General features: G+C 40.0%; 1 long non-coding RNA gene across 2 annotated transcripts; it reads left to right on the top strand.

The window, feature by feature from the left end:
• Window positions 1-574: 574 nt before the first annotated feature.
• Window positions 575-8,991, top strand: LOC125254783. 2 transcript variants are annotated; one of them, XR_007181739.1, is made up of 4 exons: window positions 575-1,552; window positions 3,410-3,468; window positions 3,555-3,982; window positions 4,127-8,991. It is a non-coding gene; the product is annotated as an uncharacterized LOC125254783 (long non-coding RNA). The 2 variants fall into 2 exon arrangements; XR_007181738.1 differs by having other exon boundaries at window positions 3,555-8,991.
• The last annotated feature ends 12,300 nt before the right edge of the window (window positions 8,992-21,291 follow it).

The following is a 21,291-nucleotide window of genomic DNA, read 5'->3' as shown; positions in this document are numbered from 1 at the left end:
CAGATGATCAGCAATGAGAATCAGCAATGTCAACTTCATCTTTGCAGCCGACACTGATTCAGAAAACATTACTTTATTAATAAACAATTAAAATGTCTCCTTGCTGTTTTTGTCACACTCATAATCATTACTTTTGCCGGTTCTTTATGGCAATTATGCGTGCCCTTGAGTGCTATATAGCCTATATTATGTAAACGCTCCTTATTATGGTTTATTCTCTCCAGTATTTAAGAAATTAAATTAATATAAATGTGATTAGTCAACTAATAGCTTAAATGAACAACTACTAGTCGACTAGAAAAAAACTCATTTCACATATTTTCGATCAAGCATCAAAAAGGGTATTCTGGTTTGAGCTCGCGCTCAGCTCGCATGCTCTGACAGACACACACACAGCGCATCGTACATTATTATCAGTTTAAAATTATATTTGTGTATGACTAACCGCAGCACACACCAGAGAAAAAAACTTTGCAGGTCCTATGGCTGAGAGAGAGCGTACTCGGATGAAAACCGCTTCAGTGAGCTCAATTATAGTAACGCAGCATTTTTTTGTCAGTAACGGTAACGGCGTTGTAACGGGAGAAAAAGTAATTTGTTTGATTACTCGTTACTGAAAAAAGTAATTTATAACGCCGTTATTCCCATCACTGAGAACTACTGGGGTGTATTCCAGAAAGCTGGGTTAATTTACCATCAGATTAACCCTGAACTTTGGGTTGATTAACCCAAAACCTGCTTACTCGGGGTCTGTCAGTTCCAAAACACCTGTGTCGAGTTAGTTTAATCAACCTACTGCTAATAACCTCGAGTTAATGCGCGCACACGGTGAACATATAAAGGCATTTTCAATGGAACGCCGAATTCAGGAGTCACCATGGAAAGTAAGGGTGAAAAGTTACGTGCCGCGTACTTCTCCGAAGCGGAGTTAGAAGTTTTAATGTTGGCTTATGAGGAGTTCAAGCCCATTATAATGAAAATAGCAATACAGCTGCATATGCGAGGGAAAGACAATTGGCTTGGCAAAAAATAACTGACAGAGTAAATGTGTAAGTTTTTTTTTTTTTATTACATTTTATTATGCTTGCCTTTTGTCTTTTGTTAATTTGCAAAGTTGAACAATTGTCTTTTTGAGCATGTGGCATGACTCGACAAGCATTTACTTTTCTCTACATCAGTTTCTTAAGAATACAGTGCTTGACAAGAAATATTTAGGCCTCTTGTTTTATAAGGTGTAATCCTTCTGGAGCCAAAAGAACTCTTTCCCAAGTCAAAATGAAACACAAAAACATTCTTCAAAAAGGTAATATTTTATTTTAACTGTTGTAAGATCAATGTCTTAAGTTACTTTTACAGTATTCTTCCTATATAGCTAATAGGAAGAAGGCTGAGGCCCGTCTAACTGGTGGGGGTCCACCTCCACCTCCTCTCACCCCATCTGAGGAGTTGGCTCTTTCACTTAATAAAGGTCGCCCTGTGGTCGATGTTATTCCAGAGGGCACTTCGTCAGACTTTGCTACCTCCCACAACAACTCAAGTGACTTGGTACAATGTAGGTATACCATATTAGTACTTATGATTATTTAGTCATACAGTGGGTACGGAAAGTATTCAGACCCCCTTAAATTTTTCACTCTTTGTTATATTGCAGCCATTTGCTAAAATCATTTAAGTTCATTTTTTTTTTCCTCATTAATGTTCACACAGCACCCCATACTGACAGAAAAACACAGAATTGTTGACATTTTTGCAGATTTATTAAAAAAGAAAAACTGAAATATCACATGGTCCTAAGTATTCAGACCCTTTGCTCAGTATTTAGTAGAAGCACCCTTTTGATCTAATACAGCCATGAGTCTTTTCGGCAAAGATGCCACGACAAGTTTTTCACACCTGGATTTGGGCATCCTCTGCCATTCCTCCTTGCAGATCCTCTCCAGTTCTGTCAGGTTGGATGGTAAACGTTGGTGGACAGCCATTTTTAGGTCTCTCCAGAGATGCTCAATTGGGTTTAAGTCAGGGTTCTGGCTGGGCCATTCAAGAACAGTCATGGAGTTGTTGTGAAGCCACTCCTTCGTTATTTTAGCTGTGTGCTTAGGGTCATTGTCTTGTTGGAAGGTAAACCTTCGGCCCAGTCTGAGGTCCTGAGCACTCTGAAGAAGGTTTTCGTCCAGGATATCCCTGTACTTGGCCGCATTCATCTTTCCCTTGATTGCAACCAGTCGTCCTGTCCCTGCAGCTGAAAAATACCCCCACAGCATGATGCTGCCACCACCATGCTTCACTGTTGGGACTGTATTGGACAGGTGATGAACAGTGCCTGGTTTTCTCATCAGACCAGAGAATCTTATTTCTCACCATCTTGGAGTCCTTCAGGTGTTTTTTGGAAAACTCCATGCAGGCTTTAATGTGTCTTGCACTGAGGAGAGGCTTCCGTGGGGCCGCTCTGCCATAAAGCCCTGACTGGTGGAGGGTTGCAGTGATGGTTGACTTTCTACAGCTTTCTCCCATCTCCCGACTGCATCTCTGGAGCTCAGCCACAGTGATCTTTGGGTTCTTCTTTACCTCTCTCACCAAGGCTCTTCTCCCCCGATAGCTCAGTTTGGCTGGACGGCCAGCTCTAGGAAGGGTTCTGGTCATCCCAAACGTCTTCCATTTAAGGATTATGGAGGCCACTGTGCTCTTAGGAACCTTAAGTGCAGCATACATTTTTTTGTAACCTTGGCCAGATCTGTGCCTTGCCACAATTCTGTCTCCTGAGCTCTTCAGGCAGTTCCTTTGACCTCATGATTCTCATTTGCTCTGACATGCACTGTGAGCTGTAAGGTCTTATATAGACAGGTGTGTGGCTTTCCTAATCAAGTCCAATCAGTATAATCAAACACAGCTGGACTCAAATGAAGGTGTAGAACCATCTCAAGGATGATCAGAAGAAATGGACAGCACCTGAGTTAAATATATGAGTGTCACAGCAAAGGGTCTGAATACTTAGGACCATGTGATATTTCAGTTTTTCTTTTTTAATAAATCTGCAAAAATGTCAACAATTCTGTGTTTTGTGTCAATATGGGGTGCTGTGTGTACATTAATGAGGAAAGAAAATGAACTTAAATGATTTTAGCAAATGGCTGCAATATAACAAAGAGTGAAAAATTTAAGGGGGTCTGAATACTTTCCGTACCCACTGTACGTTTGGACAAAACGATCATTAACTCTTGTCATTAGGAAGAAGGCTAAATGCTTCCCAAATGCAGTTATTGTTTCACTTGAGCATTATGCATACATATTCTATTTTACAGCATATGCTGTATACAGTAATCTGTTTTTATTCTTGCATGTTCCTAATGGGTTTATTCAGTGTCTGTCATACTTTAGTAATTTACACATTGAGTATCTTTTATTCTTGCAGTTGCTGATGGACGCATTGAATTATTGGATCCTCCTAAAACCACACAGTCTGTCACAATTGTTAGTGATGCATTTTAAGAACCAGTTGCTTTTAGATCTTTCACTTTGTCTGCCAGACAAAGTAACCTTGCATATTTCCACTCTAGGATGATAATGAAGAGACCACATCTGCTGTGACTGAATTAGAAAGTGCTGGGAGACCCACAGAGGTATGATGCATATACTGGACAATGCATAGCTTTTTAGATGGAGTGAAAAATGTGTCATTTGTCCTGTGACAGAATCTAGCTGGGGATGTACATGCAGATGAGGGTCCATCTACCTCTACACATAATCTTAGCAGTGTAACAACTTGTCCCTGGTTGTCCTTATTTACATAATTACTATGTAAGCAGATTTTCTTCTTTAACCATCTTATTTACTTTGCCTTCCTAGTTGTCTGCAAAGGAGCTGTGTAAGGTCCATCTATTGAGGCAAATTAAAAAAAAACTGACATGGACATGGACCTTATACAGCTTCAGCTAGAGGAGAAAAGGCTGGCCATTAAAAAGGCCAAACTTGAAATAGAACTAAGGTGAGAACTAAGGCATCACCTTAAGGTGAGAATCATAAGTGAACATGAATCTGTTATTATTTTTTGTGTGTGTGTGTGTGTGTGTGTGTGTGTGTGTGTGTATAAAGCAATAAATACAAATCTGTCATGTCTCTTTTGTTTCAGGATATGAAGAAATAGAAAACATTAAATAATGTCTCTAAGCATTCTGCCATCTCTGTGGTCTGCTAGATTCAATGGGTGTTGTTCTAGGTCATCTTCATCAGGACAGGGGGGAGGCCTCTCTCCTCTTATTGTGGCAATGTTGTGAAGTACCACACAAGCAACTGTGATGTCACATGCCCTTTTTGAAGTGACCCTGAGCCCACGCAGACACTGAAACCTCGCCTTCAGAATGCCTATTGTCATCTCCACCTTGGCCCGTGTTCTGCTGTGAGACAGGTTGAAGCGTGTCTGTGGTCTGGGCTCAGGATCAGGGTAGGGTGTCATCATATAGGGGGGGCAAGGGTATCCTCTGTCCCCCAGCAAGTAACCATAGAAGTGTCCTGTAATGTTTGAGGTGTTTTGTAAATGTAATAAAGACTACAAGCATTTGTCTAACAAAACGTACCCTGTTGAAATTTGTTGCACAGAGATGACTCTCTAAATATTCTGGCATCATGTACAGACCCAGGCCATTTTGCCTCAACATTAGTGATAAGGTGGGTTGCATCACATATTACCTGTGGAGAACAATAAGTTTATTATTTGTAACACCAATATTAAGGAGCCAAAATATAGCTATTACCTGCACATTGATGCTATGCACAGACTTCCTACTAACATAGTCTCCCTCATTGATAGATAGAGCTTTAATAGGAATGTGGGTGCCATCAATGCACCCAATCACGTTTGGGAACCCTGAAATTAAGATTAATTACAAGTTTAAGAAGTCTGTGTAGCCTTTACGTGTGTGTGTGCAGTCAAAATAAACCCATTAAGAAATGTCATTTAATTGAAGTAGATGACAGAATTTCTGAGAGCACACCTGCCACCCTGTGGAATTCTTCTTTAATAAAGTGCACAGGTTTATGGTCAGGGAACTGTACAGAAGTGTGTAGAAACCGTTTCAGTGCCATGCATACTGTACGAACGGCTCTACACACTGTTGCCTTTCCCACATGCTCTGCATCGGCCACACTGTAGAGAAAACTCCCCGTAGCAAAAAAGCGCAGAGCAATACAAAGAATTCGTAAAACAGCGAAAGAAAACCTGTATAATCTGTGCCTCTACGTCCACAGGATCCTCATCAAAAGGGCACGCCATGCTCGGAAACCTCTCTGAAACAAACTAACCCTGCAACATAACCTGCTCCAGAGCAGGTTATCCTCAGAGAGTCAGTTGCTATGGTTACTTACATAACCCGAAAGTTACCTCCGTTTTTGGAACCGAAAGCAGAGGTTATCCGCTTACTTACTCCTAAACTTACCTGGGTAAGTCACATAACCTGCTTTCTGGAATACACCCCTGAACTCGCATGAACTGTTTCAAATAAGTTTTTTTTACGTTTTTACGTTTTCTTAATTACAACACAACATACAAGGGGACAAAGAACAAGGGGCACTATAAATTATATAACAGCGAAATAAAATATTAAAATAAAATATTAAAATTGTTCCGCTTCTTTATATGCAAACCATTTTGACCAGCGCTTATTATATATATGAAAAGGATATTATATCCTTTGATACGTAGAAAGTATGTCATCTTCTCCATTGAGTGTATCTCCTCCACTATTTCTTTCCACTGTTCAGTCCGAGGTGGGTCAATCTTTAACCAAGACCGAGTGATAGCTTTTTTACATGCAATCGTTAGAATTTTAAAAAAATAAGTGTCTTCTTTTTGGACCACCTCACCAGGTAGAAGACCTAACAAGAAAATCTTAGGGTCTTTAGGGATGACATAACCCATTATCCTTCCAGTAATTAAAAGGATACTGTCCCAGAATTGTTCTAACTTTGGGCACATCGAAAATATATGAGAGTGATTGGCGTTCCGATGTCCACACTGTCACCAGCATTGCTGTTGTTCACCCCTTTGTTTATTAATAATATGAGGTGTAATGAAAAATCTAACCAAACTCTTCCACCCAAATTCCCTCCATCTTTTAGAACAAGTAGATGTCTGTTGTGTCACACACATCGAAAGCCAATCACCCTCTGACACTTCCATACACAGTTCCTTTTCCCATTTCGACTTGATATACAATGTATTATTTCCATTTTGTTTCTGCAGTGCTTTATACAATTTAGAGACAGTTTTACTTGGCAAGAGCTCATAAGCATCACTAAAAACTTTAACAATGTCATTGCCCTCAGGAGAGATACCTTTTCTTATTTCACTGTTGTAGAAATGTCTCACTGTTGTAGAAATGACACTGACGAAGGCAAAGAGCCAAAACGTTTGTTGATTTATCTCCTGTGAGCTTCTATTAAAGTCTCTTTTAGAGTGCATACCTCCTTTGTATTCTTAATTGAAATATAGGTTATTGCACCTCATTAGCTGGGTGAGCGCAGTGAACGCTTTGATTGGAGAAATGTCTCACTTGAAAATATTTGAAAAGATCTCTGTTCTCTAGTTTGTATTGATTCTTGAGTTGTTCGAATTTTTTGAATGTGTTGCTGTCTAAAAACTGACACAGTGCCATGAGGCCTCGATCTTTCCAGCTCAAGAATGAAGAGTCTATTTCACCTAGTCGAAAACTCGGGTTGCAGGAGGGCCAGATCAAAAGTTTAATATCATTAGTCAATTTGTACTTATTTACAATCTCTTTCCAAATTAATAGTGTATCTTCAACTATACGATTGCCATCTTTATTTGAGATAACTTTACCTCCTAAACGGGTTTGAGGTTGGCTCTGTCCCTGGGATAGTTCAATCAGTCTCCATCGAGCCTCGGTTTCTGCGGAACACCAATAAACCATATATCTCATTTGAGATGCGTAATAATAATTCTTCAGATTTGGAAGGGCTAAACCGCCATGATCTTTATCGATCTGAAGTGTCCTAAATTTTATCCTTGGTCTTGCCCCTGACCAAATAAATCGTGATATTAGCCGGTCCCAAGCGTTAAAATGCGAGTCAGCAATCCTGATGGGCAATGACATGAAAAGATACAGAAATCTGGGAAGCAGATTCATTTTCACTATTTCCATTCTAGCATTGAAGTCTAATATCAGCATTGCCCAGCACTTCATATCTTTCTGTATAGAATCAATAAGTTTCTCAAAATTCAAACTGAACAAATCGTCTAGATCTTGGGAGATAAATACACCTAGATACTTTAACTTTTTAGCTTTCCATTTAAGTTTATAATTGTGTCGTATGGATTTATTGGGGGAGTAATTAATGGTCAGAACTTGTGTTTTAGTAATGTTTAAATGATAGCCAGACAACTGAACCAAACTCTGTCAGAGATCTCATAAGTTTAGGGACGCTTACATCTGGATTTTGGGTTTCAAATACGTTTTTAGTACCTTTATGGATCTTGAGAGAGGAAATGTCATAGCTTTGAATGCAGGCCTCACTGAGTCATCAGATTTAATCAAAAATATCTTAATTTGTGTTCTGAAGATTAATGAAGGCCTTATGGGTGTAGAACGACATGAGGGTGAGTAATAAATGACATTATTTTCATTTTTGGGTGAACTAACCATTTAATAGAGGCTAAACTAAATAGACATATGAATATACAAAAGACGGGAAAAAATATATAAATATGATTTATCATATAGTTACAGTATATCAACCAGTTCTGACATGTTGGTACTTTAACACAAAGGTTTTCAACCCTGCTCCAGAAGACCCACTGTTCTGCAAAGTTTATTTCCAACCTGCTTCAGAACACCTGCCTGTGTATTTTGAAGTGATCCTGAAGAGCTTGATTAGCTGCTTCAGGTGTGTTTGATTAGGGCTGGAACTAAACTCTGCAGGACAGTGGGTCCCAAGGAATAGGTTTGAAGACCTTTGCATTAACACATAATGGAGTTTAAAAAAATTAAGTATCCAGCACCAGGCACATCTGTGCAGTATGTGTTTTTAACCCTAGTTGTATTATTGGATATAGTCATAAATCTGTTTCGCAAATATATGAAATTGGCACTTATCACTTAACTGAACAAACATTAACATTAGGTATCATGAGCAAAAATGAACAATACTTTTACAACATTTTCTAATCTTGTTTAACCTGTTAGCCAGCACCCCCGATTTTGTAAAAAAACAAAACAAAAACAAAAAAAACCAAACAAGAAATGATATACCCAAAAGAGATACAGTTCATAAAGCCTTTGCACTAAAAGCATAAGTAAGGTCTTATTTGAAAGCAGACACTTTGTAGTTTATTGTAAAGTCAGAATTAATTTTTGTCATATTGAAAAAAAAGTAGTTATAAATAGCTTAAAATTTTGGAAAGTTATTAGAAATGTATTTTTATGAAATATCTTATCAAAATAAAATTGAAGTTGGCCTTGTTACAATCTAGAAATGCACTTCAGCTAAAGCCACATGTCTGGCCATGATATATTTCAAACCTTTTTTTTAAACTATGAGTTTTATTAAATGTTTTTCAAGATCATGTCATGTGATTTTATTTTGAGAAGACTCTAAAATGCTAACTGATGTTTATTGTCATCTACTAAGCATCCATTCGATGTTTTGTCTCTATTGTTTTGTGGTGCAAACTGCACCATTCAGTTTCAGTCTCCCCTTCACACATTCACACCTATCTGGCCTGCTTATGGCTCTAATTATTCTTTTCTTTTGTGTATATTATAATATTATAATAGTATATTCTATTCAAGCAGATTTAATCCCTCATTTCTTTCATCAAACTTCTCTCTTCACCTTCTTTCTTCTCTCTAACCTATTGTTCGGTTTCTCGCACAAACCGATCATTTCGTGTCTTAGGACATCAATGTGTCGTCACAAGCCGCAGGGTTTAATTTGGAATTTGTCTGTGCATGTTTTTTTGACTCTTATAGATGGAGTTCCTATTGACACGCATTATACGGCTGACAGACGGCAACGGTTAGAGTTAAAAATCATCATTTGTGTTCTACTGAAGAAACAAGGTCACCTACATCTTGGATGCCCTGGGGGTAAGTAGATAAACATCAAATTTTCATTTTTGGGTGAACTATCCCTTTAAGATTACGATGACAGGAAAATATGAGTGAATAAAACGAAATATCATTGAGAGATGACAAGAAGTGTTTATATCCAGAAACATCAAGGGTGCAAGCGGTCCTGTTTTGAAGTTTAGTTTTTTTATGAATAAATTATATAAATAATGTACGTTGTACGGTGATACGAGCAGGGGAATTGCTGAATGAATAGCTGCGTAGCCTATAGCCTACTGTATGACAGCTGGTGAAATAAAGCTGCCTGCCGGTATATTCGAGCAACAGTCTGAGTGGCCGCATTAGCTACAAACAAGTAGAAATTAATTTCTTTGTAGATTATACAACAGCAACTTGGAAAACAGACAAAACAGAAATGGTAAGAAGCGATATTTGAGAAAAGAACATATTAAAATAGCAGCAGACCCATAGCAGGACTAACTTTACCCTGCGTCACGTGATTCCTAATTCTTAGGGTGACCACCTGGCTTTTGATCTTGTAACGCAGAGTTGAAATGTTATTGCCCAGAAAAACAAATGTGTAGAGAATGTGTAGCTCGAGGAAATGATGCACGTGAGGCGAGAGCTGGCGTATTTTCTCCGGGTTTAATAAAATGACTTATACATCATCACACTTGTCCGCATACATGGGGATGAGTGAGAGAAAATGATACAAATAAACATTCAACTAAGGTCACAAATAGAAAAAGGAAAATAAAAGGGAAAAGAGTACAAAGTCGACAGAGCGGTTATCTCTTCTCCTGCACTGTTTGGATTCTCTTACATTCTCGCACATTATGCACATGCGCAGCTCACATTCTACTTCTAATTAATATAATGCTCTGTGACCGTTACAATCTGTTGCAGGACAATAGATGTGATTTTGCAGGACAATGCTGGACACGTGTAAGACAGATAAATGTACTACTATTATGCTATGTAAATATTGATTTACATTCAAGTCAAGTCAAGTCAAATTTATTTATATAGCGCTTTTACAATTGGTAATTGTTTCAAAGCAGCTTTACATATTAGAAGCACAGAAAAAAGGGAAGTGGTTAAAAATAAGCTGTACAAACAAGCGTGGTAATATGTAACATATACAAGATGGTGCTACATTAAGCCAATGTCGGCTGACTCCCAGGGGTGGAAAAAACCCCCTAGGAGAAAAACCCAGCGTGCTAACACTGGGAAAAAAGTCCTAGGAGGGAAAAAAACCCTTGGAAGATATATATAATATATGTAAATGGATATGGAGATCAAAATCTGAATTATACATTTTTATTATAGAGATTAAAAATAGATTATATATAAATATATGTAAGCGGATACAGGGATTAAAAATCTGAATTATAGATGCAGCCAGAACTGGATCTGTAGGCCCATTGTCTCCTGGGCTACGTTGTAGTCAGGTCCAGACACAGGTTCTCCATCTGATCTGGATACGGCCTGGATCCAGCACCCGGAAAACCTCAGGATAAGCAGAGAGACAGATATTAGCGTAGATGCCATTCTTATTCTGATGTACAGGTATATCTAGTGTTATAGGAAATGTTCTCGGTTCCGGCCGACCTAATTATTGCAGCGTAACAATCCTTTAACGGATTTGAAAAATGTTAATGTATTGATAATGTGTTATGTGTATGCAAGAGCAAAGAGATGTGTTTTTAGTCTAGATTTAAACTGACAGAGTGTGTCTGCTTCCCGAACAATGTTAGGAAGATTGTTCCAGAGTTTAGGTGCTAAATAGGAAAAGGATCTGCCGCCTTCAGTTGATTTTGATATTCTGGGTATTATCAACTGGCCTGAATTCTGAGATCGCAATAAACGTGAAGGACTATAATGCATTAAGAGCTCACTTAGGTACTGGGGAGCTAAACCATTTAGAGCTTTATAAGTAAGTAGCAAGATTTTAAAATCTATACGATGTTTAATAGGGAGCCAATGTAATGTTGACAGAACTGGGCTAATATGGTCATACTTTCTGGTTCTAGTAAGAACTCTAGCTGCCGCATTTTGGACCAACTGTAGTCTGTTTAAAAGCCGAGCAGAACAACCACCCAGTAGAGCGTTACAATAATCTAGTCTTGAGGTCATGAATGCATGAACCAACTGTTCCGCATTTGTCATTGAGAGCATATGTCGTAATTTAGATATATTTTTTAGATGGAAGAAGGCGGTTTTACAGATACTAGAAACATGACTTTCAAATGAAAGATTGGTATCGAAGAGCACACCCAAGTTCCTAACTGAGGACGAAGGTTTAATGGAGCACCCGTCAAGTGTTAGAGAGTATTCAAGGTTTTTTCGTGAGGAAGTTTTTGGTCCAAAGATTAGGATATCAGTTTTTTCTGAATTTAATAATAAGAAATTTCTTGTCATCCAGTTTTTAATGTCAGCTATGCATTCTGTTAGTTTTGTGAATTTGTAGGCTTCGTCAGGGCGCGAGGAAATATAGAGCTGAGTATCGTCAGCGTAGCAGTGAAAACTAACACCATGCTTCCTAATTATCTCTCCTAAGGGCAGCATGTACAGAGTGAAAAGCAACGGTCCTAGTACTAAGCCTTGTGGTACTCCATATTGAACTTGTGATCGATACGACATCTCTTCATTAACTACTACAGACTGATAACGGTCAGATAAGTATGATTTGAACCATGCCAAAGCAATTCCACTAATGCCAATATAGTTTTCAAGTCTTTTTAAAAGAATGTTGTGATCGATAGTGTCAAAAGCAGCACTGAGATCTAATAACACTAATAGAGAAATACAGCCACGATCGGATGATAGGAGTAGATCGTTTGTAACTCTAACGAGAGCAGTCTCAGTACTATGGTATGGTCTAAATCCTGACTGGAAATCCTCACAGATTCCATTTCTTTCTAAAATGGAGCACAGTTGTGTTGAAACTGCCTTTTCTAGTATCTTTGACAGAAAAGGTAGATTCGAGATTGGCCTGTAATTTACTAAATCTCTCGGATCTAGTTGAGGTTTTTTAATAAGAGGTTTAATAATAGCCTGCTTAAAGGTTTTTGGCACGTATCCTAGTGTTAAGGATGAATTAATTATATCAAGAAGTGGACCTACGACCTCTGGAAGCATTTCTTTCAGTAGTTTAGTCGGCATTGGGTCTAACATACATGTCGTTGATTTTGATGATTTGATAAGTTTAGATAATTCTTCCTCTCCTATAGCGGCGAATGATTCTAGTTTTACCTCAGGGACACTACAGTGCACTGTCTGAAGCGAAACTGTAGACGGTTGCATGTTTATAATTTTCTCTCTAATATTATCAATCTTGCAAGTAAAGAAGTTCATAAAGTCATTACTGCTGTGCTCTATGGAAACGTCAGCAGTTGAATCTCTGTTTCTAGTTAATTTAGCCACTGTGTCAAATAAATACCTAGGATTATGTTTGTTTTCTATTAAGAGATTTGAAAAATAAGTAGATCTAGCATTTCTTATAGCCGTTCTGTACTCAATCATTTTTTCTTTCCACGAAAGGCGAAAAACTTCTAGTTTTGTTTTCTTCCAACTACGTTCAGCTTTTCTAACAGCTCGTTTTAGAGCCCGAGTGTGCTCATCATACCACGGCGTTGAATTAGTTTCCTTAATCTTCTTTAGACGTAAAGGAGCGACTGCATCTAATGTGCTGGAAAAGAGAGATCCAATCGTTTCTGTTGCAGCATCGAGTTCTTCTAAGTTGTCAGGTATACTAAGGCGATGAAACTGCTTGGGGAGATTATTTATAAAGCAATCTTTAGTGGTAGACGTGATGGTTCTACAATATTTATGGCTGGGTGGTGGTTTTGTAGCCTTGGCTAATTGTATTATACACGAGACTAAATAATGATCTGATATATCATCGCTCTGCTGTAGAATTTCAACAGCATCAATATCAATTCCATGCGACAGTATTAGATCTAGGGTATGATTACGACAATGAGTGGGTCCTGACACGTGTTGTCTAACTCCAATAGAGTTTAAAATGTCTGCAAATGCCAATCCAAATGCGTCTTTATTATTATCTACATGGATATTAAAATCACCAACAACAAGGACTTTATCCGCAGCCAGTACTAACTCTGATATAAAATCAGCAAATTCTTTGATAAAGTCATTATGGTGCCCTGGTGGCCTGTATACAGTAGCCAGCACAAATGTCAACTTACATAATGTTACATAAAGCACCATCACTTCAAAGGAATTATATTTGAAATTCTTTTGAATGATTCTGAATATATTACTATAAATTACAGCAACACCTCCCCCTTTGCCTTTCTGTCAAGGATTGTGTCGATAATCATAACCTTGAGGACTAGATTCATTTAAAGTAATGTAATCGTCTGGTTTTAGCCAGGTTTCTGTCAAACACAGCAAGTCTAGTTTATTGTCTGTGATAATTTCATTTACAATAAGTGCTTTTGAAGAAATAGATCTAATATTCAGTAACCCAAGCTTTATCATTTGTTTATCTGATTTATCTGTGATTTTCATTTTTTGAACATCAATTAAATTTTTACCCTTAAAAGGTTTCGGAAGTTTTTTGTATTTACTAGTTCGAGGTACAGACACAGTCTCTATGTGATAATATCTAGGTGAAAGAGTTTCTATGTGCTGTGAATTATTTGAGTTCTGTGACGTGAGGCGGCTAGCAGACGGTCGGTTTAGCCAGTTTGTCTGCGTCCTGATCTGGGCCCTGGTTTGTCATGTTTCAGCTCTAAGACTATTTGCCAAATTTCTAGATAGAAGAGCAGCACCATCCCGGGAGGGATGAATACCATCTCTTTTCAACAGATCAGGTCTGCCCCAAAAGCTTTTCCAATTGTCTATGAAACCTATATTATTCTGCGGACACCACTTAGAGAGCCAGTGTAACCCCCCTTACCCAGGTCCTACTCGCCCCGCTCTGTGCGGGCCTCGAACCTGGGTCTCCGGCGTGGGAGTCGGATGCTCTAACGAGGAGGCTAAAGGCTGCAACCTCTAGCGTCAGTCGCTAGAGCATCTCTTGAGATCAGAGGAGTGAGGTTTACTCGCACAGCAACTACTAGCTGGCCTCCGTTACACTCACCCCCCTAAACCTCACTCCCATCCGGGTCACGGCACCAATGTAACCCCCCTTACCCAGGTCCTACTCGCCCCGCTCTGTGCGGGCCTCGAACCTGGGTCTCCGGCGTGGGAGTCGGATGCTCTAACGAGGAGGCTAAAGGCTGCAACCTCTAGCGTCAGTCGCTAGAGCATCTCTTGAGATCAGAGGAGTGAGGTTTACTCGCACAGCAACTACTAGCTGGCCTCCGTTACACCAGCCATTGAGTGATGATAACCTGTTAACTATCTCATCACTCCGATGAACAGGAAGAGGGCCAGAACAAATTACTTCTGCTGACATTGAATTTGCGAGTTCACACACCTCTTTAATGTTAATTTTAGTGATCTCCGACTGGCGAAGTTGAACATCATTTGTGCCGATGTGGATAATGATTTTAGAATATTTACGTTTAGCATTAGCCAGCACTTTTAAATTTGCTTTGATGTCAGGTGCTCTGGCCCCTGGCAAACATGTGACTATGGTGGCTGGTGTCTCTATTTTCACGTTCCGTGTAATAGAATCGCCAATTCAACAGGATTCTCAGTGGGTGCGTCACTGAGTGGGGAGAACCTGTTTGATGTTCTAATCGGAACGGAAGAGTGGTGTTTGTTCTTGCCACTATGCCGCCTCACAGTCACCCAGTTAGCCTGCTGCGTGACTTCTACAACCGGAACCGAATGTGCAGTGTTTACTAGGCTAGTCGCATCCAAAGCAGTATCTAAGGCCCTTTCATTCTCACTATCCTCAATTAAAGTTTGGATGCGTGTCTCTAATTCTGAGATTCTCTCTGTCAGCCTGACAATATCCCTGCATTTATCACATGTGTAAGGCTCACTGCTGACAGAAAGAGCTAAGCTGTACATGTTGCATTTAATACACATGATAATCGTCGGACATGACTGACCGTGTGTTTGATGAACGCCGTCCGAAAAACTGCAACACACTCGGTTGCTTGCCGGTGCCTGGGGCAATGGTGATGTGCGGGACGCTGTACCTCGCGGTGGATCGATGAATGCCGGGCAGCAACGTCTCCACAGCTTCCCGATCTGGTGAGGACAGATCAGAATAACACACATCTGATAAATCCGGCATTAAATCGACAAGAAAGGTTGGTTTAGAGGAAAAAAGAAAGTAGACGGTAGCTAGCAGGCTATGGCTAACACTAGGTGATTACGCTGGTGGATTGCTAGTAATAAATCGTTCCGTTTAGTAATACTATGCAATAGGTTAAGTAATCTAGTGAAAAATAAGAAAGTTATATTATGTGAATAGGAATAAAGAGAAGGATTTAGGATAAACTCCACGAAGCTCCGAGCGTAGGGCAGCAGCGTTGAGCAGCGTTGAACCGGAAGAAGTCTCTTACTCGTTAAGTAAAGTAAACTAGTTGCTAGTAGTTAAAAAGTAAAATAGTTACATTCGTTGGCAAACTTGGCCGATTAATTTTTCTCTGCCAGTGGGTGCCCAGTGCCCACACTAGAATGTTGCGCTTCAGGCAACATTATTCTGGAGAGAAGACAATTCTAGATTCATGAGTGCACGTGCAGGAGGACAAAGTTTGAGCACGGACATGTAATATCTGAACACGTCCACTTTTGCGCAAGAAGGGAATCCGCCTGTGAGCAGAGAGATTCTGGTTTGCGCATTTGATGCGCTCTCAACATATCTCAGTATAATAGCCTAACACAATAGAAAGCGCCTTAAATGAATATTAACGTGAGAAGAAAGTCATGTCTAAAAGTTGCAATCAATTTTTTTTTTTTTGGTCAAAATGAATGGAGAATATCTCGCGTTTTTCCGTAGGTGCTCAACCACTTCCGTGGGTCACGCTCGAGCATCCATGGGATCGGCGCAAGTTCCTTGGAAATATTTGCCATCAGGATGGATGATTACATGCTTTAATTTGGGCAGCTTTAAGCAGCTCTTGTGGTTCTTATCCAGTATGTGAGATGAAATCCTTGCTGTTGTAGCTGTGTTTACCGACTTTGCTGAGGCCTGCACTTAGCACTTTGCGCTGTCCACGCAGTTGTCATCAGCGGGAAAACCTGTCTCTATGATTGCGTTGGTTGGTTATTTTAATAGCTAGAACATGACGGCTGCACAAATAGATTTCTAAATGCCAGTCACGGTTTTTATATTTCTACTGTGGTATTGTAAATTCAGGGATGAAAATAATAATACAGACTTAACTGAAATGCGGGACACTACTTACGTCTTGCGGGACGCGGGACAAAGCTCTCAATTTCTGGACTGTCACCCTACCGATTCTTGTGAAAAAGGCCTATCTACGGAAGCCTCTGGAAAGAATATACACTAACAGGAAGCGAAACTGAATAGAACGTTCCATTGCAACACCGGTGCCCAGCAGCAGCCCTGCGTTGCCGCCATTTTGGCGTGAAAGCGACTCATTGGTCCACTAGTTTCTATGGCAATATCAGCTGCTTTGTTAAAAAAAAAAAAAAAAAGTACATTAAGCTAAAATCCAACCTGAATGATGACAACACAGAATGAAATACTATCACTAGTGATCATCAAATCCTGCCTTAAGATGTGAAGGATTCTATGGTCCAGTCGGCATTTTCACCCCAAAATGGACCGAATTCTTCAGTTTTCAAGCATTTTTGCATATTTGAACCCTTTCCAGCAGAACCTTTTTTAATATTTGAGTTTGAGTCCCTCAGTTGTCCTTAGTGTGAAGAGATCAAAAATCATTCAGTCACTGCTGGAAAGGGTTTAAATATGCAAAATATGCTTAAAAACTGAAGAATTTGCAGGACCTGGAGGATTTTTCTGAAGAACAGAGCTCAGTTTATTTGTTCAGAACAAACAAGAGATTCAAGAACCACCATCACAAAACAAAAAAGCAGTCGTGGATCATCCAGGTAACCACACACAGTATTGAGAATCAATGGTTCACAAACTTCTGAATGGGGCCATTTTAATGAATTCAGCTTTTTTTTTTTTTTTTTGTCATGTGAACTAAATGCAAACATCTTTTATGTAAAATATCTTACTCAGGACAGTACTAAATAAAAAATAACTTGCATTTTGTATGATCCCTCTTATTTTATTAAAATTATTCACATTTTCACAGATTCTGCAAGTGGTTCACATACTTTTTCTTGCCACTGTATATATATGGCATAAAAAAAAATTAAAATTGGCATTAAAAAGAATTCAATTAGATTTGATGAAACCTGCACTGTAAATGATTTCTGTTGTTTACACAGTATTATACTGTTTATCTCTTGCTGTATAAGCTGTGTACAGTGCGTTACTGTACATTTTGATATTTTCACAGTATTATATTGTATTCTCAACAGTTGAGCACTGTGTACACGGTTGACAGTATGTTACTGTAGATTTACAATGCATTCTGGGAAATGATCAGTTACTGTAAATCTAAATATAGCAGTGCAAATTGACAGCGAAAAACACCACACAGAATTTCGCAGGTAAAATTTCTATACCTACATAAAAAAAAAAAAAAAAAAAAAAAAAAAATCAGGACTGGGTGTCATGCATTAACACTCTTAATTTCTGCCAATGGGGGGTGCATGAGAGCAGCATTTGAAAGAGTTTTTCCTGTAATGTCAGAAACGTCTTCTCTGTGACCTGGAAATGTGCTTCATCTGGTGAGTTATACATATTAATATTTAATATAAGATAATACAGACATTGGTCAACGCTGCTCAACGCTGCTGCCTGCTGTCTGACCTACGTTTGGAGCTTCGTGGAGTTTATCCTAAATCCTTCTCTTTATTCCTATTCACATAATATAACTTTCTTATTTTTCACTAGATTGCCTATTGCATAGTATTACTAAACGGAACGATTTATTACTAGTAATCTACCAGCGTAATCACCTAGTGTTAGCCATAGCCCGCTAGCCTGCTAGCTACCGTCTACTTTCTTTTTTCCTCTAAACCAACCTTCCTTGTCGATTTAATGGCGGATTTATCCGATGTATGTTATTCTGATCTGTCCACGCCAGATCGGGAAGCTGTGGAGACGTTGCTGCCCGGCATTCATCGATCCACTGCGAGGTACAGCGTCCCGCACATCACCCTTGCCCCAGGCACCGGCAAGCGACCGAGACATCCAGCCAGCGAGTCCCGTGTGCGTTGCAGTTTTTCGGACGGCGTTCATCAAACACACGGTCAGTCATGTCCGACGATTATCATGTGTATTAAATGTAACATGTACAGCTTAGCTCTTTCTGTCAGCAGTGAGACTTACACATGTGATAAATGCAGGGATATTGTCAGGCTGACAGAGAGAATCTCAGAATTAGAGACACGCATCCAAACTTTAATTGAGGATAGTGAGAATGAAAGGGCCTTAGATACTGCTTTGGATGCGACTAGCCTAGTAAACACTGCACATTCGGTTCCGGTTGTAGAAGCCACGCAGCAGGCTAACTGGGTGACTGTGAGGCGGCATAGTGGCAAGAACAAACACCACTCTTCCGTTCCGATTAGAACATCAAACAGGTTCTCCCCACTCAGTGACGCACCCACTGAGAATCCTGTTGAAAGTGCCCTAGTTATTGGCGATTCTATTACACGGAACGTGAAAATAGAGACACCAGCCACCATAGTCACATGTTTGCCGGGGGCCAGAGCACCTGACATCAAAGCAAATTTAAAAGTGCTGGCTAATGCTAAACGTAAATATTCTAAAATCATTATCCACGTCGGCACAAATGATGTTCGACTTCGCCAGTCGGAGATCACTAAAATTAACATTAAAGAGGTGTGTGAACTCGCAAATTCAATGTCAGCAGAAGTAATTTGTTCTGGCCCTCTTCCTGTTCGTCGGAGTGATGAGATAGTTAGCAGGTTATCATCACTCAATGGCTGGCTGTCTAAGTGGTGTCCGCAGAATAATATAGGTTTCATAGACAATTGGAAAAGCTTTTGGGGCAGACCTGATCTGTTGAAAAGAGATGGTATTCATCCCTCCCGGGATGGTGCTGCTCTTCTATCTAGAAATTTGGCAAATAGTCTTAGAGCTAAACCATGACAAACCAGGGCCCAGATCAGGACGCAGACAAACTGGCTAAACCGACCGTCTGCTAGCCGCCTCACGTCACAGAACTCAGATAATTCACAGCACATAGAAACTCTTTCACCTAGATATTATCACATAGAGACTGTGTCTGTACCTCGAACTAGTAAATACAAAAAACTTCCGAAACCTTTTAAGGGTAAAAATTTAATTGATGTTCAAAAAATGAAAATCACAGATAAATTAGATAAACAAATGATAAAGCTTGGGTTACTGAATATTAGATCTATTTCTTCAAAAGCACTTATTGTAAATGAAATGATCACAGACAATAAACTAGACTTGCTGTGTTTGACAGAAACCTGGCTAAAACCAGACGATTACATTACTTTAAATGAATCTAGTCCTCAAGGTTATGATTATCGACACAATCCTCGACAGAAAGGCAAAGGGGGAGGTGTTGCTGTAATTTATAGTAATATATTCAGAATCATTCAAAAGAATTTCAAATATAATTCCTTTGAAGTGATGGTGCTGTATATAACATTATGTAAGTTGACATTTGTGCTGGCTACTGTATACAGGCCACCAGGGCACCATACTGACTTTATCAAAGAATTTGCTGATTTTCTATCAGAGTTAGTACTGGCTGCGGATAAAGTCCTTGTTGTTGGTGATTTTAATATCCATGTAGATAATAATAAAGACTCATTTGGATTGGCATTTGCAGACATTTTAAACTCTATTGGAGTTAGACAACACGTGTCAGGACCCACTCATTGTCGTAATCATACCTTAGATCTAATACTGCCGCATGGAATTGATATTGATGCTGTTGAAATTCTACCGCAGAGCGATGATATATCAGATCATTATTTAGTCTTGTGTATAATACAATTAGCCAAGGCTACAAAACCACCACCCAGCCATAAATATTGTAGAACCATCACGTCTACCACTAAAGATTGCTTTATAAATAATCTCCCCGAGCAGTTTCATCGCCTTAGTATACCTGACAACTTAGAAGAACTCGATGCTGCAACAGAAACTGTTGGCTCTCTCTTTTCCAGCACATTAGATGCAGTCGCTCCTTTACGTTTAAAGAAGATTAAGGAAACTAATCCAACGCCGTGGTATGATGAGCACACTCGGGCTCTAAAACGAGCTGTTAGAAAAGCTGAACGTAGTTGGAAGAAAACAAAACGTCTCGGTTACATATGTAACCCTCGTTCCCTGAAGGAGGGAACGGAGACGTACGTCAGTAGTGACCGACGAATTGGGATATCGCTTAGAGAGCCCTATCAGCTTCGTGTAAACTAAAACAAGCCAATGGAATTGGCGTGCGATATTTGCATAATGCGCACCGCCCCCGACAGGTGTATATAAATAGGAAGCAGATGCAATCGCACTCTGTTTTTCGCTGAGGAGACAACTGGTGTCCGCGCTACAGCGAGGGTACAGAAACTGTGGCGACGGGACGTACGTCTCCGTTCCCTCCTTCAGGGAACGAGGGTTACATATGTAACCGAGACGTTCCCTTTCAGTCGGTCACGTTCGACGTACGTCAGTAGTGACCGACGAATTGGGATCCCAACTAAAGCGCCACAGTTACGAAACCCCTTCCAGTGCCCAGCGCAAGCTCAGCCGCCCATAGCACCGGCTGGCGGTGAAGGGGGCGAGCTTACACCGAGAGAGTCTACTGCTGTCTAACCAATACCCACTAAGTAAACTAGACTACACTGGGGAAGCGAACCCGTAAGGGACGCTGCGGAGACCACTACCTACCCAATGGGGGAGGAGTTTACGTGGGAAATACACACATGGACTGGCCCGGGGGGCAGTACGCATATGGAGTCCCTGGGATGGCTCCACCTGGTAGGGGGAGACTCATCTGACAGGTGACAGCAGAGCTGGCTCTGCTAAGGGAAAGACACGGACTCGGCCCGTAGGGAGTTTTAAACCGTGGAAAATACACATATGGGACCGCTCACGTAGAGGGGTCACGGCATATGGGCCCCAGCCAACAGACAGCGTCAGCGACGGATGTAGGCCTGGCATCAGACACTCCGCAATGTC

The sequence above is a fragment of the Megalobrama amblycephala genome, linkage group LG19 (genome assembly GCF_018812025.1).
Source record: "Megalobrama amblycephala isolate DHTTF-2021 linkage group LG19, ASM1881202v1, whole genome shotgun sequence".
Classification (NCBI taxonomy): domain Eukaryota; kingdom Metazoa; phylum Chordata; class Actinopteri; order Cypriniformes; family Xenocyprididae; genus Megalobrama; species Megalobrama amblycephala.
The sequence above is the reverse complement of the archived record's forward strand: the minus strand, read 5'-3'. Positions and strand labels throughout refer to the sequence as shown.